Raw genomic sequence first — 16,336 nt, 5'->3', positions numbered from 1 at the left:
CACGAGCCATTTCTCGGCCACTGCGACGCGGGTTTCGATCAAGTCGCTTCTTTATTTTTCGAACCATTTCTGCTGACGTTGCTGTTTTCTTCAGTACACTTCCTTGACATGGGGCTATGCTACCAGTACCACGGTAACGAGCGATGGTACGATAAAGGTAGGTACAAAAGATTTATTCACATTTAAATGCTGGTGTGCCTTAACGATATCCACTTGTGATTTTCTCGCCAAATATAAAGAAATCACACTAACACGCTTGAATTCCACCACGAATAACTTTTTTTCTCGAAAATTCTCACCAAAATGCTTTTGTATGCTTGTAAACAATATAATGAGCTGTGAGCATTTGACCTCGGTCACTTTATATAAGACTTGTGATAACTTTTTGGGAAGTTTTGAAATGTGCTTGAGGTACCGGACCGGTGGACCGAAGTTTCCACTACTGTTAAAACATTTTTGGTTGTGCAAAAAGAGAAAAAAAATCGAATACGGAGACTGGTTTATACCGTTCATTGGCAACTATCCTAGACTCAATGCAAACTAGTATGCAAAATTTCTAAGCTCTTCATCACATAATATTGGTTGTATCTTGATTTCAATAGACAGAGAATCGGATGGGTGTCGTTAAATCTGATCACGAATATATATACTTTATGGAATTTTCGACGAACATTTGATGGTGTTACAGGCAGAATAACAACTTTAATAATTTGAAATGCTCCTCAATTAAAATTCTGAATTTCTGAAATATTATATTTGGAATTTAGATATTTCATTTTAAAACTCAATATATTTATGATTGGCCTAACTAATACCCGATGCACCGTACAAAAATATCAACCCCACAATGGTAAAATGTTCCGTAGGACCGTATTATGCAAAAACAAGAGGCCCATATCTTCAATGCAATCAAATAAAATCACAGAACAATTTTATAAATGCAAAAGTATTTCAAAACTGTAACTTTTTACAATTGCACACATTTACATTTTTAATGCCTTTAAATTTTGAATATTTTTAAAAATAAGTTCTGTTAATGTTTGAATTGTTAAACTTTAAACATTTGTAAGTCCGACATATTTTGGTAACATTCATTATAATACATGTGTTCAGAGGTGAAAAGCGTCGAAGGCATGTGTCAGATAGGGATGCAAAAATATAAAAAAAATTCAAACTCTGAATATAAAGTGAAATTTCCGAATTTCAAAATGAATTAAAATATTTTCTGAAATTTAAGTGATGTAATTCATTTCAAATGAAACTTAGGGAAATTGGGCAAAACATCAAAAAGAGCATTGAGAAAAACATTTGGTATCTCCCAACTGTGGGCGCGACGTGAAAAATTTTTTGACATTTTTGTTACAAAAAAAATATTTTGTTATAAGAAAGTTTCAATGAAACTCAATAAAAAAAATAATATTTTTTTCTTTGTAGACATTTCTTCCCCGTTTGTCCATATTTTTTTGCCCTGCAGAAGATGTGTCGGCAACCCTATTAATTTGGTAAGTTTTAACTTTATGTTGAATATTTACTTCATAGCGCCATCTACATGTTCATAGTAAATATTGCTATTAATATTGCTATTGTGAATATGTGTTCGTGTCTTAGATGTAACATAAATATAAAATTATAGTTTACATTTTTAACACCAGGGTTCAATCATATTATTTTAAGGGAAGAAAAACACTTTTTTAGCTATTTCAGATAGTTGAGAGACAAATGCTTGTCTTTAGTTTGTATTGGGAAAAATACTACTCATCCACTTTCTCACAAATCACCTATTGCTAGACTTTCGTCATGTTTATCCGATATACATATTTTGAATTTCAAAATATATTTATTTTTTATTCGAATAACAACTTAATTCACCTGCGATTGCCCATTGTGTGAGCAAGTTTTTATTTAATCGCTTGTTGAATTAATTGTTGATTAGCAGCGGTACACAAACACACTACCACCCAACGCCCACCACCCACTCGAAAATGTTGAATTATTTCACTTGTTTGCAATTGATTTAATGGCACTGCTACGATCTAAACACAAAACTTAAAATCTTGTAATTGAAAACATTTAACAGCAGGATAGAAATCAATAATAAAAATGTATATTTTATTTTTGCGTATTTTTAGTGGCAGTTCAATTTTTGGAAATAATTTTGCAAAAATAGTTTCCATAGACAATGAAGATAGATCGAAAAGATTGAAAGGATATTAAATTGCAATGAGGATCCGATATATTTTATAATCATTATCAGTGTTTTAATTTTTTTGTATTTTTGTAGCCTTCATCTTTGTATTCCGAATTGGTTCATAATAGGCGCCGGCTTCACTGGCACATAATTGGCTATAGAGGCCCAAGTTTTTGTTTAGCCCCAATTTTTAAATTTTGTTCCTCCCAAACGGTGGAGGGTATTGAAAGTTTGGGTCGGTGATTTGAAAGAAATCACATTTCTTGAAGGACCTGAATATTTTAATGATTCGAAAATGAAACCGAAAAACACCTTAATCATGAATTTCGTTTTTTATATCCTCAGCCACATGGCTAGAGATGGTATACAAGGTGAGATAAAAAAACTGCAACAAAGTCAAACGCTATAATTTTTACATTTTTTTTAAATGTCACACACTGCCCGAATGTTACTCTGCGGTATTTTGGCCCATTCCCGGCGAAGCGCTTGTTTGAGGTGATCGACACCTTGGTATTTTTTAGTGCCAACCTTGCTTTCCAAAATACTCCAGAAACAATAGTCCAACGGATTGATATCCGGAGATTTTGGTGGCCATTGTGCGCTAGAAATGCAGCGAGGAACCTCTTTTTGTAACCATTCTTGGGTGGCGCGTGCTGAGTGCGATGGCGCTGAGTCCTGTTGAAATGTTCAAGGTTTGCGGCCAAAATGTGTACGTGCCCAAGGCCTTAATACACCCTCCAGAATATTTTCGCGATAACATTCGGCATTTATTCTGATGCCACGGACGATTATTACGAGCGAAGAGCGACCATTGGCTGTTACGGCGGCGCTTGAGTTCTGGTGGTCAACCGATGGTGCACATTTTCAGCTGACCTCTTTGGCAAGTTTTGTTTGTTTACAAACTGCTGGACAACGAATGTTTCTCCATCGGAGAAAACCAAATTCGGCAGTTCACCGCTTTCGGCCAAGCAAAGCAACTCTTTAACTCTTTTGAGTCTATTATCTTTCTGTGGCGGTGTAAGTTCTTGCACTTTTTGGAATTTCAATGGCTTTATCCCGAGCTCATTTTTCAACATTTGCCGTTTTTAGCCATTTTTCGGCCACTGCGACGTGGCTTTCGATCAAGTCGCTTCTTTACTTTTCGAACCATTTCTGCTGATGTTGCTGTTTTCTTCCGTCCACTTCCCTGACGTCGTGCTACGATACGAGTAACACGATAACGAGCGATGGTAAGAGACACAAAAGATTTATTCACATTTAAATGCTGGAGTGCTCTTGCGATGGCCACTTGTGGTTTTCAGCCAAATATAAAGAAATAAGGAGGATGCTATGTTCTGCTATATCTCATATAACGTATAGGAAGTAGTCGATATAATAAAAATCTGGCACTTTGTAATATTTTTATCAGTCTTAGGTCAGATATGAATTTGTCAATATTATCCAACTGCTTCGGAACTTTCACCATAAAGGGTCAATAGTTTGAATAATCATAACTTATGGCAAGGAGGTTTACATCTGTCGACAAGCCCGACTGATACTATTTTAGTTGTTTTTCTATTTTTTAATTTTCCTTAAATTTCCCTTAGACTCCTCTCCATACTTCTGATATCTTCTCTCTCATATTTTCTCTTCAGGTGGGAAATACCCTATTCTTTGCTCAGACATTTTCTTAGTTCTCCATTAGCATTTGATCATTTTCATGATTTGTTAAAATTCCCATAAATTACGAAGAATTATTCCCCTCCGTTTACGTTTGATTTAATATAAAACCAAACAACGGCCACTGATTAGAATTTATTCTAAAAAATACAAAATTCGAACAGGAAATCAAACTCGCTCATCAAAATAAAATTTATGACTATTTCAGATTCAACCTGACCTAAGAAAAACAATAATAATAAAAAAGAAGCTTATGAAATCTGTTGATGCTGTTTTTTTGTGTGGTTATTTATTTAAAAAATAATTTATTTAATTTTCCAAGACCCTTCTGGGTGCGTGTGTGTGGTATCTGCAACGCCGACGTAATGGCTGGTTAATCTTCTTGCGCTGAGTAGCTCGTGTCATTATTTTCCTAAAATGTGTGTGGTGTTGGTACTGAGCATGGGATGTGTTTTTTTTTTTGTGCAACACACGATCATTATATTTGGCCGTGTGTTAAAACGCTCTTTTTTCGCAGAACCAACCAAATAATGAGCAACGCCATTTGCCCTGGCCAGCCATCATCGAGAAGAACAGATGTAGAGTTGGATGATGCTGAAGAATATTGACGGATGGATGGATGGATGTGTTTTTGGGCCAAATGAATTGCTTGGTAGAATCACGGCTAAATAACATGAATTCTGCCAATAGCAGCTCTCTATTCTTTAGTTAATTTTATTAGACATTTGTGGTTGTTGCCTTCTTCCATAGCTTTCTGTTCGTTTTCTGTTTATTTACTTTTCTTGCCACACGAATATTGAAAGCTTATTTTATAGCATTTTCTTTGTAATGGAAATGAAAATGGAAATTGTAATTTATTAATTTTAAATTACGATAGTTTAAGGCATTGTAATGGAAAATGTGATCCATGCAATGTAGAGGTCAAGAAGGAAGGAAACAATGGGAAACTTATTTCGTTGGAAAATAACATCACAGCCAGATACTTGTTTGATGGTAGGACTGGTGAAATCTCTTTTACCAGTCTTACAATCAAAAAAGTGTCTGGCTTTAGTATTATTTTCAATCAATGTGAGATGCCCACTAAGAGAACTTCTTTGGCCAGAAAGTACGGGATCGGGAATCTAGTAGAAATTTCAATATGTCAAAAATTCAAAATCAACCAAAAAGCCAATGAGAACCTAAAACTAAAATTTTTTGAAAAACTATTCGGCGTATGTTTTCTCCTAAATCTGCCTAATGTTTCTCCCAACCTAAGATCCAGTTCAAAGAGGCTATCTTCGGCTCACTTCTCCTGTTACTGATACCCCCACAAATAGAGCAAATTATATATTTTGCAGACAGCCTGGAAAGTATTTATTTATTTTGTAAGAAGTTGGGAAATTGCAAAGTTTTTATCAGGTTAGGTGGGAAAATGGATAACATTGGCACTCTCACCTTTTCTCTCTCTTTGTTACCTCCTTCACCTAAGTTCGAAATTTTGAAAGATCCTGATTCATGAAAAGGGCGTTATGATTCGTTGATTTTATTTAATATTTCTTTTAATGCTAGATCTTAGGCAAATGTGAAATATAAGGGTTCCTTCCTTCTGGTAGAAATCAAAGAGAGTGTCAAAACTTCGCACATCGTAATATTTACATTAGACTTAGATCATGTGTAAAAATCGACACTATCGGTGCCACCCCCCGAAAAGGATCAAAATTTTAAATGACACCGAGCAACAAAATCAAAATTTTCAATAATTACATGAAAATCTAGTAGATTCCGGGCCGAACTTATTTGGAAGTGACATGCAACATTTCAAAAAATCCACGAAAATTATTAAAGTATAGAATATTGGGTGTTAAAGTTATACATGGCATAAATGAACACGTGTATATGTGTAGGCCATTATCTGCCAGAGAAGGTGATGCCTATTGTGAACTCAAAATACCAATTTTGATAAATTCGTTGAAAATTAGCACGAAATTCGACAAAATACCAAATATCGGAAGGAAGCATTATATGGGGGATATACCAAAGTGTGGGCATGTATACGTAACTTTTCTGTCAAAGGAAGTGGTACTCATAATGACCTCCAAATACTAAATTTGAAACAATTCCGTCGAAAAATGTGACATAAGTCATCAAAGTACCAATTATCGGAACGGCCTCTGTAAAAAATTTTCTATAAGAGAATTGTCAACACTAAAGTAAATAAATACTAAATTTAAAATATATTCGTTGAAAAAATCTAAAAGCATTTATATGCCGAATATAGAGAGGTTTCACATTTACAGTAATTTCGGTTTGAAATTATGACTAAAACACCACCCCCCCCCCCCCCCCCCAAAAAAAAAAAAAAAAAAAAAATATTAAATAATTACCTTCTAGCATTCGGAAAAATTGTTAAAAAAAATCCGTTGAATAATACTGCTAAAATTATAAAAATACCGAATATAGGGAGTTACCGTTATATTGGGCCTATAGGAAGACGAGGACCTGTAAATTCAATTTTCCCCATTAAAATATTTTAATACGAAACTTGAAAAAAATCCTATGAATAACGTCGCTAAATTCATCATAATGCCGAACATAGGGAGGTAGCGTTATATGGGGGCTATTCGAAGTCCTAGGCCTGCATATGCATCTACGAACATAAATCGACATAAAATTTAATGTTGATCCGTAATATGACCCATTGTCAATACCAAAAATTCCTAGAATTAATAAATTAATTAAGTGCATTTTTTCCACTCACTTCATTCATTTGGAAGCTAGAATGACTTCCAGAATGACTTCCGAGTATGGCCAACTCGATAAAAATTTTATACTGATCAAGAATATACAGGGTGAAATAAAAAACCTTTAACAAAGTCAAATGTCATAATTTTTACATTTTTTTTAAGTTTTATTGAATGAAAGCGAAGTCGGAAATATCATCAAATTTTAGAATAAGTTTAGATTTGTTCGAATTGGTCACGGTTGGCGCGAATTATGATCTTTAAACGGCCAATGAAACCGTCACCGCTCTGCGGAATCTTGGCCCGTTCCCGGCGAAGCGCTTGCTTGAGGCGATCGACATTTTGGTATTTTTTAGTGCCAGCCTTGCTTTCCGAAATACTTCAGACACAATAATCCAACGGCTTGGTATCCGGAGATTTTGGTGGCCATTGTGCGCTGGACATGAAGCGAAAAACCTCATTTTGTAAAAATTTTTGGGTGGCGCGTGCGATGGTGCTGAGTCCTGTTGTAATGTCCAAGGTTTGCGGCCAAAATGTTTGGGTGCCCAAGGCTTTGATACACCCTTCAGAATATTTACGCGATAATTTTCGGCATTTATTCTGATGCCACGGTAGATTAATACGAGCGGAGAGCGAGCATCGGCTGTTATGGCGGTTCACACCATCACCATGGCCGGCGCTTGAGTTCTGGTGGCCAACCGAAGGTGGACATTTTCAGCTGACAAACAAGTAAGTAAACACGATCATTTTGTTTGTTTACAAACTGCTGGATAACGAATGTTTTCCCATCGGAGAAAACCAAATTCGGCAGGTCACCACTTTCGGCCAAGCGAAGTAACTCTTTAGCTCTTTTGAGTCTATTCTCTTACTCTTGCGGTGTAAGTTCTTGCACTGTTTTAGAATTCCAATGACTTTACCCCGACCTAATTTTTCAATATTTGAATCGAATAATGCGATATGTTCAGCTGACGAGCCATTTTTCGGTCACAGCGACGCGGGTTTCGATCAAGTCGCTACTTTACTTTTCGATGTTGCTTTTCCTTGACGTCGGGCTACGCTACCAGTATCACAGTAACGAGCGATGGTACGAGACACAAAAGATTTATTCACATTTAAATGCTAGAGTGCTCTAACGATAGCCACTTGCGGTTTTCCAGCCAAATATAAAGAAATCACGCTTGAACTCCATCACAAATAACTTTTTTTGGAAAATTCTGACCAAAATGCTTTTGTACGCTTGTAAACAATACTGTCACTGGAATAATTTTAACAGCTGTCGGACGAGTGGCATAGAAACGACAGCAGTCTGGAATTGGTTGCAGTTTTTTCATCTCACCCTGTATATATCGAATTATTTTATGTAGAGTTTTGAAATTTTGAAAAAAATATACCCTATGTTTAGAAAGGCGGGTATTAACACTGTGTACTGATTTCAGTATTTCCAGGATCTAATTTACAGTTTCCAGCTGGTTCTGTGGATGGAATTTAACCTGGCAAACAATTTTGTCTTTATAGTTCCTTGTAATGGCATCTCTCTAATTAAAGCATTTTTGATGATCCTCTATTTTTTTTTAATTTTAGAAGCCAATGACTCGGCTTCGGTTTTTAACAGAATTAGCTTAAATTTGTCATTTTGGCTTTCCGTTAGATGATAACTCCCTCTACGAAAAAATTTTCAATGTGGGTTCAGCTTTTGATAAAAGCTCCATATAAGGGCTTCTGTAAAAATAAATGGGGTTTTTATGATCCCATAAAAAATGCTGTCTTGAAGTGGAATTTTAAAGGTGTTAGCCATATTTTCCAAATTAATGAAAAGCTGTCTATTTTGGCAGGTTCCTGGAATATCGCTCTGGATTCAACCGATTTTTTAATTTAACTTTCTTCATGGCTTAGGGTAAAAAATGTTCACCTGGACGATCTTGTTACCATTTTATACCCTACACCACAAGGTGGTCAGGGTATTATGTCTTTGTGCATTTGTTTGTAACAGGCAAAAGGAAACGACATAGACCAATTGTTCCTTTTGATGATCTGCATAGAATCACATTCTGAGTCGATTTATGCATGTCCGTCCGTCCGTCTGTCCATGTATTTTTGTAAACAAAGTACCGTTCGCATTTATTGCCCTATCAAGATGAAATTTTGCACAAATCATTTGTTTGGTCCAAGGACGAACCCTATTGAAATTGGAGATAATCGGTCAAAATTTCCATATATATCTTCGTCCGATTTGCCTTTTATTGTGCACCAAACGTGTAATATCGGCCCGAATAGTATGGAATTTTGCATATAAAACCAAATTAGGCATGAAAATAAGTATGCCAAATTTGATCGAAATCGGTTCAGATATAGCTATAGCTCCCATATATATTGTTCATCCGATTTGTTGTTTTAGTTATGCACTCTGTAACAATAATATTTGGGGAAATATATCAAATACAGCTCAGAAATATATTTGCTAAATTTTATCGAGATCGGTTCAGATTTTGATATAGCTCCCATCTATAACTTCGTCCGATTTACCTTTTATTTTGCACCAAAAGTCTAATATTTGCCCAAATGGGATGAAATTTGGCACTTACGACCGAATTGAGTCCAGAAGCTAGTATGTCAAATTTGCTAGCTATAGCTCCCATATATATTGTTCATCTGATTTGTTATATCGGCCCCGCCCGACTTTAAGACTTTCTTTACTGGTTTAATTAAAGGAATTCTAAACCTTTTTGACAAATCTTATGTTTTTTAAAGAAATAATGTCAGAAATCTCCATTGATTTTTATTTATTTTAAAAAAAACTAAATGAGTAGGGATGTCATAACCAATTTTATGAGTCATTAGAACATAGTTCAAAAAATATTCAATATTGAAACATCCATGTTAAATATTTTTCATTCATTCTATATTTGTATACAAATAAATATTGACCGGATAAAATTAGATATTTTGCCAAACAAAAATTTCAAAACAAAAAACTTTCACTCAATTGCTAGTAAATTTTTGCGGGAATATAAATTCACCGGTGTGGCAAAAAAATGAAAACGTCTTGTTTATGATGATCCATATTACGATCTCTACGATATTTATTTCCGACCCCATCACCCCTCACCCTATTCCACTACACGTTTTGTGGTTTTTTGCAAACTTTTGTTTATTTTCATAAGAATCACTTAATTTTTTATAACATCATAAAGTGAAGAACTGCTAACAGAATGAAGGCATTGTGAAGTCATTGGGGCGCGTAGGTAGGTGTAAGGAAAATTTTTCTCTCATTAACCAAGTTTTTCGCCGTTCGCCTTGTGGTGTTTGCATGGAAAACGTCATTTTATTTTGCTATGCCATGAAATGGAAATATTCATGGACAAAAATCAATCAATAAGTATTGGCAGACCGACAGATGGACAGACAGACGGACAAACAGACAACGATAGCTGGATAGCTAGATAGACCAAGCAACCGACTAAAGTCAAAAGATCAAATTTCTAAATAGCTGTCTGACACACACACACACACACATCTATATATCCCACCATGGACGAATAGATATATGTGTGTGTGTGTGTGTTTTTGTGGAATAGATATCCGTTTGACATGAACAACTAAAGCTTCATGTAAACCCCTACAAGTATTTTGTATAAACACAAAATGTAATATTACATGAAATGGAATTTCTGGCTAATACCCAATTGAAAAACTACTGACCGCTAAAAGGCGACAAAAACATTGTTTTGATGAGGTGAGTACAACAAGCCAATAACTCGACCGACCAGGCCAGCACTGACATGGCACAATGACACTTCTCTGTCGTAACCTATGCCCCAAACTCTTTGATGATTAGCCCCTGTATTGGAGTAGAGGATAGGATTTGGTCGGTCTCTTCTATCTGCTGTTTCTTTAATTGCAACCTAATAGGGGTGCAGACAGATGATGAAGGCTCGCTCGCTCGCTAGCCTAATGAAAGAAATGCAAAAAAAAAAAAAAAATTAAACTAACTTTAATCGTTGGCAAAGTATTTCTAAACCAAAATATCAAACTAATTAATTTTAGGGTGGTTAGTTGGACAATGGATGAATAACATGAATTACAAGGGATTATTCCGATTCGAGGATTTCCCAAAAGAAGTGGTCTCCACAAAGGTTTCCATAGAATGCGGTGGTTACTACGATGTTTTCCATGGAAACTGTGGTCTCCACCAAATTTTCTATGGAAAACTGTGGTCTCCATCACATTTTCTATGGAAAACTGTGGTCTCCACCACATTTTCTATGGAAAACAGTGGTCTCCACCACATTTTCTATGGAAAACAGTGGTCTCCACCACATTTTCTACGGAAAACTGTGGTCTCCACCACATTTTCTACGGAAAACTGTGGTCTCCACCACATTTTCTACGGAAAACTGTGGTCTCCACCACATTTTCTACGGAAAACTGTGGTCTCCACCACATTTTCTACGGAAAACTGTGGTCTCCACCACATTTTCTACGGAAAACTGTGGTCTCCACCACATTTTCTACGGAAAACTATAGTCTCCACCACATTTTCTACGGAAAACTGTGGTCTCCACCACATTTTCTACGGAAAACTATGGTCTCCACCACATTTTCTACGGAAAACTGTGGTCTCCACCACATTTTTTACGGAAAAACAGTGGTCTTCACCACATTTTCTACGGAAAAACAGTGGTCTCCACCACATTTTCTATGGAAAACAGTGGTCTCCACCACATTTTCTATGGAAAACTGTGGTCTCCACCAAGTTTTCTATGGGAAAACTGTGGTCTCCACCACATTTTCTATGGAAAACTGTGGTCTCCACCACATTTTCTACGGAAAACTGTAGTCTCCACCACATTTTCTACGGAAAACTGTGGTCTCCACCACATTTTCTACGGAAAACTATGGTCTCCACCACATTTTCTACGGAAAACTGTGGTCTCCGCCACATTTTCCATGGAAAACTGTGGTACTGTGGTCTTCCTCCAAGTTTTCTATGGAAAATTGTGGTCTTCCACCACATTTTCTATGGAAAACATTGGTCTTCACCAAGTGTTCTATGGAAAACATTGGTCTTCACCAAGTTTTCTATTGAAAACATTGGACTCCACCAAGTTTTCTATGGAAAACATTGGACTCCACCAAGTTTTCTATGGAAAACTGTGTGGTCTCCACCAAGTTTTCAATGGTCTCCACCAAGTTTTCTATAGAAAATCTTAGTCTCCACCAAGTTTTCTACAGAAAATCTTGGTCTCAACCAAGTTTTCTATAGAAAATTTTGTTCTCCACCAAGTTTTCTATAGATAATCTTGGTCTCCAACAAGTTTTCTATAGAAAATCCTGGTCTCCACCGAAAACTCCAATTTTTCTATAGAAAATCTTGGTCTCCACCAAGTTTTCTATAGAAAATCTTGGTCTCCACCAAGTTTTCTATAGAAAATCTTGGTCTCCACCAAGTTTTCTATAGAGAATCTTGGTCTCCACCAAGTTTTCTATAGAGAATCTTGGTCTCCACCAAGTTTTCTATAGAGAATCTTGGTCTCCACCAAGTTTTCTATAGAGAATCTTGGTCTCCACCAAGTTTTCTATAGAGAATCTTGGTCTCCACCAAGTTTTCTATAGAAAATGCTGGTCTCCACCAGGAACTCCAATTGTTCTATAGAAAATCTTGGTCTCCACCAAGTTTTCAGTAGAAAATCATGGTCTCCACCATGTTTCAACCAGAGTTTCCATCAAGTTTTCTATAGAAAATCAGGGACTCCACCAAGTTTTCTATAGTAAATCATGGTTTCCACAAAGTTATCTATAGAAAATTATGGTGTCCACCAAGTTCTCTATAGAAAATCAGGGTCTCCACCAAGTTTTCTATGGCAACCCGTCGTTTCCTCTAAGTTTTTTATCAATCTTAGTTAGAACCCTCTCCTATGATCCACCCTAATATGCATCTCAAAAAATTCATAGAAATTTTTAAAGACTGCAACGATGATTAGTTACCTAAAGCCAAAATACTTAAAGTATTATACTGCATGCAAGTCTTTTTTTTGTTATTGTTGCTTCTCCCGTCACGTTGCTAACTTCAGAACCTATATATTACACTGTAAACCAAAAGTCTACATGTGTTTAAATTCGGATTATTTTTTTTTTTTATTTTTTTGGTCCACTTCTTTGACTTGAATTTTTTCAAAACACTTTCTGCGACCAGATAAACTCCCTCCCAAATAAGAGTCAAAATTCTTATTTTGGGTAAAAAAAATGTAAAGATTTTGTAAAATTATCCTTTAAATATTCTACATTAGAAGTTCTATAATCTAGGGTCGCAAATTTAATTGTCATAAAAAGTTCAATTGTTAAAACTTAAGAGTTACATTTTTTAAAGAAGTTGGTCACTATTAACCTTTTGGTATCCAATATCCACAAAATGTATATACCCAAATACAACTCATATGAATTGTTAACACGATAGTTAATCCTGTTCCACAATAAAAGAAAACAATACAACAACGACAGCAAACAACAAAAGAACGACAAAAAAATGAAATTACAAACGTATTTACAAATTGTTCGAAATGCAATTAGGTCTTAAAGAAATGCCTCTCTGTCTCCATGGGTATAAATTGTGAAAAGAGAGGAGAAAACAAAAAAGGATGGGTTATCGTGGTTTGAGAAGAAACTTTAAAGTACGAGTTCTTAGGAGGACAATGTACACATGTAGAACAACATATTTGTAATATTAGCATTGCCATCTCTCCCCCTCTCTCTATACCGCCCTTTCCCCTCACCCAAGTGTCTATGGTTTGTAAACAATCCAATATTACCCTTCTTCGAAAAATCCCCAACAGCGGACAGACATTGTGTAAGAAACAAATATAGAAATGTTAATTGAAAGTATTGGTCAGTTGGACTTTCCTTCACAATGGACAACCGCTCACACTACCAACAACTGCAACGCCAACAATAGCCAGACCTCTCTACGACTATTGTTCATTTAATAACATTTAAGACTTGAGGCTTTGTTTTCTTTTCATTCTTATTTTTTTTTGTTTTGTGCTGTGCAGTGTTGTTGTAAAGTGCATTTTCCAAGAACAACGGGAATGAAAGTGACATCTAGTTTCATGTTGCTCTCTTCGAGAATTTTGAACTTCTTCTGACAGGCTAATGAATCCAATCTTTATAGCTCTGGCTGACCACATGAATGAAGTTGTGGAATCCTAACAAATTTTAATTGATTTTGATTGATTTTTGCTCTTGCCCATGAGCGTTTAAAAGGCATGCCAGAAATTGCATTGCACAAATGCAATTTTATTTCAGCTCGAGCCATATTGCGTTGGGCGCCACAGTGTAACGAAACAAACCTAATTAAACCATAGATTAAAGGTATAAAAATAAATGTGTCCGTGTTAAATTTCAGTTGTAAGCTATTCATTTTTCAAAATGAACTTGACAGCTTCCCTGAGAACAGTTATTTCATGAAACTTTGTCTATTGACTCACACATTAATGTAAATAATTTCTGTAATTTGCTCGATACTGTCCACCATTCCACAAAACATTGTTTCTATTGTTGAAAAAATCACAACAATTATAATTTTAATCTAGACTGAATGTTAAAAATGTTAATTGTCTTTGACTTCGCTTTGGCATAATTTACTATTACACAAATATGTCGGAACACCCAGTCGAGGCGACAGGGCTGGAAGCGAGGGTATTTTATAAAAAAGGCCTCAGATAATTGCAATACATACGATTTTCGATCATCGTAAAATCGTATTCTCCACCAAAATCTTGGTTTCCACCAAGTTTTCTATAGAAAATCTTGGTCTCCACCAAGTTTTCTATAGAAAATCTTGGTCTCCACCAAGTTTTCTATAGAAAATCTTGGTCTCCACCAAGTTTTCTATAGAAAATCTTGGTTTCCACCAAGTTTTCTATAGAAAATCTTGGTCTCCACCAAGTTTTCTATAGAAAATCTTGGTCTCCACCAAGTTTTCTATGGAAAACTGTGGTCTCCATCAAGTTTTCTATGGAAAACTGTGGTCTCCATCAAGTTTTCTATGGAAAACTGTGGTCTCCATCAAGTTTTCTATGGAAAACATTGGTCTCCACCAAGTTTTCTATGGAAAACTGTGGTCTCCACCAAGTTTTCTATGGAAAACTGTGGTCTCCACCAAGTTTTCTGTGGACAACTGTGGTCTCCACCAAGTTTTCTGTGGAAAACTGTGGTCTCCACCAAGTTTTCTGTGGACAACTGTGGTCTCCACCAAGTTTTCTATGGGAAAACATTGGTCTCCAACAAGTTTTCTATGGGAAAACATTGGTCTCCACCAAGTTTTCTATGGAAAACTGTGGTCTCCACCAAGTTTTCTATGGAAAAATGTGGTCTCCACTAAGTTTTCTATGGAAAACTGTGGTCTCCACAAAGTTTTCTATGGAAAACTGTGATCTCCACCAAGTTTTCTATGGAAAACTGTGGTCTCCACCAAGTTTTCTATGGAAAACTGTGGTCTCCACCAAGTTTTCTATGGAAAACCGTGTGGTCTCCACCAAATTTTCTATGGAAAACCGTGTGGTCTCCACCAAGTTTTCTATGGAAAACCGTGTGGTCTCCACCATGTTTTCTATGGAAAACCGTGTGGTCTCCACCATGTTTTCTATGGAAAACCGTGTGGTCTCCACCATGTTTTCTATGGAAAACCGTGTGGTCTCCACCATGTTTTCTATGGAAAACCGTGTGGTCTCCACCATGTTTTCTATGGAAAACCGTGTGGTCTCCACCATGATTTCTATGGAAAACCGTGTGGTCTCTACCAAGTTTTCTATGGGAAAACTGTGGTCACCACCAAGTTTTCTATAAGAAATCTTGGTCTCCACCAAGTTTTCTATGAGAAATCTTGGCCTCCACCAAGTTTTCTATAAGAAATCTTGGTCTCCCCAAAGTTTTCATTTAGAAATCTAGGTCTCCACCTAAATTTCATTTAGAAATCTTGGTCTCCACCATATTTTCTATAAGAAATATTAGTCTCCACCAAGTTTTCTATGGAAAACATTGGTCTCCACCAATGTTTATATTGAAATCCATGGTCTCCTCCAATTTTTCTCTGCAAAACATTGGTCTCCACCAAGTTTTCTATGGAAAACTGTGGTCTCCACCAAGTTTTCTATGGAAAACTGTGGTCTCCACCAAGTTTTCTATGGAAAACTGTGGTCTCCACCAAGTTTTCTATGGAAAACTGTGGTCTCCACCAAGTTTTCTATGGAAAACTGTGGTCTCCACCAAGTTTTCTATGGAAAACCGTGTGGTGTCCACCAAGTTTTCTATGGAAAACCGTGTGGTCTCCACCAAGTTTTCTATGGAAAACCGTGTGGTGTCCACCAAGTTTTCTATAGAAAAAACTGTGGTCTCCACCAAGTTTTCTATAAAAAAGACTGTGGTCTCCACAAAGTTTTCTATAGAAAACAGTGGTCTCCACAAAGTTTTCTATAGAAAACAGTGGTCTCCACAAAGTTTTCTATAGAAAACAGTGGTCTCCACAAAGTTTTCTATAGAAAACAGTGGTCTCCACAAAGTTTTCTATAGAAAACAGTGGTCTCCACAAAGTTTTCTATAGAAAACAGTGGTCTCCACAAAGTTTTCTATAGAAAACAGTGGTCTCCACAAAGTTTTCTATAGAAAACAGTGGTCTCCACAAAGTTTTCTATAGAAAACAGTGGTCTCCACAAAGTTTTCTATAGAAAACAGTGGTCTCCACAAAGTTTTCTATAGGAAACAGTGGTCTCCACAA

General features: G+C 36.2%; 1 protein-coding gene and 1 long non-coding RNA gene across 2 annotated transcripts in view; one reads left to right on the top strand and one right to left on the bottom strand.

Moving 5' to 3' along the window:
* The window catches only part of LOC101893390 (protein Wnt-4), a 99,548-nt gene that overhangs the window by 3,189 nt on the left and 80,023 nt on the right, over positions 1 to 16,336 (bottom strand). The window lies entirely within an intron of this gene.
* LOC131801983 (uncharacterized) overlaps positions 1 to 16,336 on the top strand; it is a 119,778-nt gene that overhangs the window by 46,011 nt on the left and 57,431 nt on the right. Inside the window, exon 2 of the long non-coding RNA XR_009341996.1 lies at positions 1,435 to 1,502. This is a non-coding gene — a long non-coding RNA (uncharacterized LOC131801983). The remainder of the gene's footprint in view (positions 1 to 1,434; positions 1,503 to 16,336) is intronic.

The sequence above is a fragment of the Musca domestica genome, unplaced genomic scaffold (assembly GCF_030504385.1).
Source record: "Musca domestica strain aabys unplaced genomic scaffold, Musca_domestica.polishedcontigs.V.1.1 19, whole genome shotgun sequence".
Classification (NCBI taxonomy): Eukaryota; Metazoa; Arthropoda; class Insecta; order Diptera; family Muscidae; genus Musca; species Musca domestica.
The sequence above is the reverse complement of the archived record's forward strand: the minus strand, read 5'-3'. Positions and strand labels throughout refer to the sequence as shown.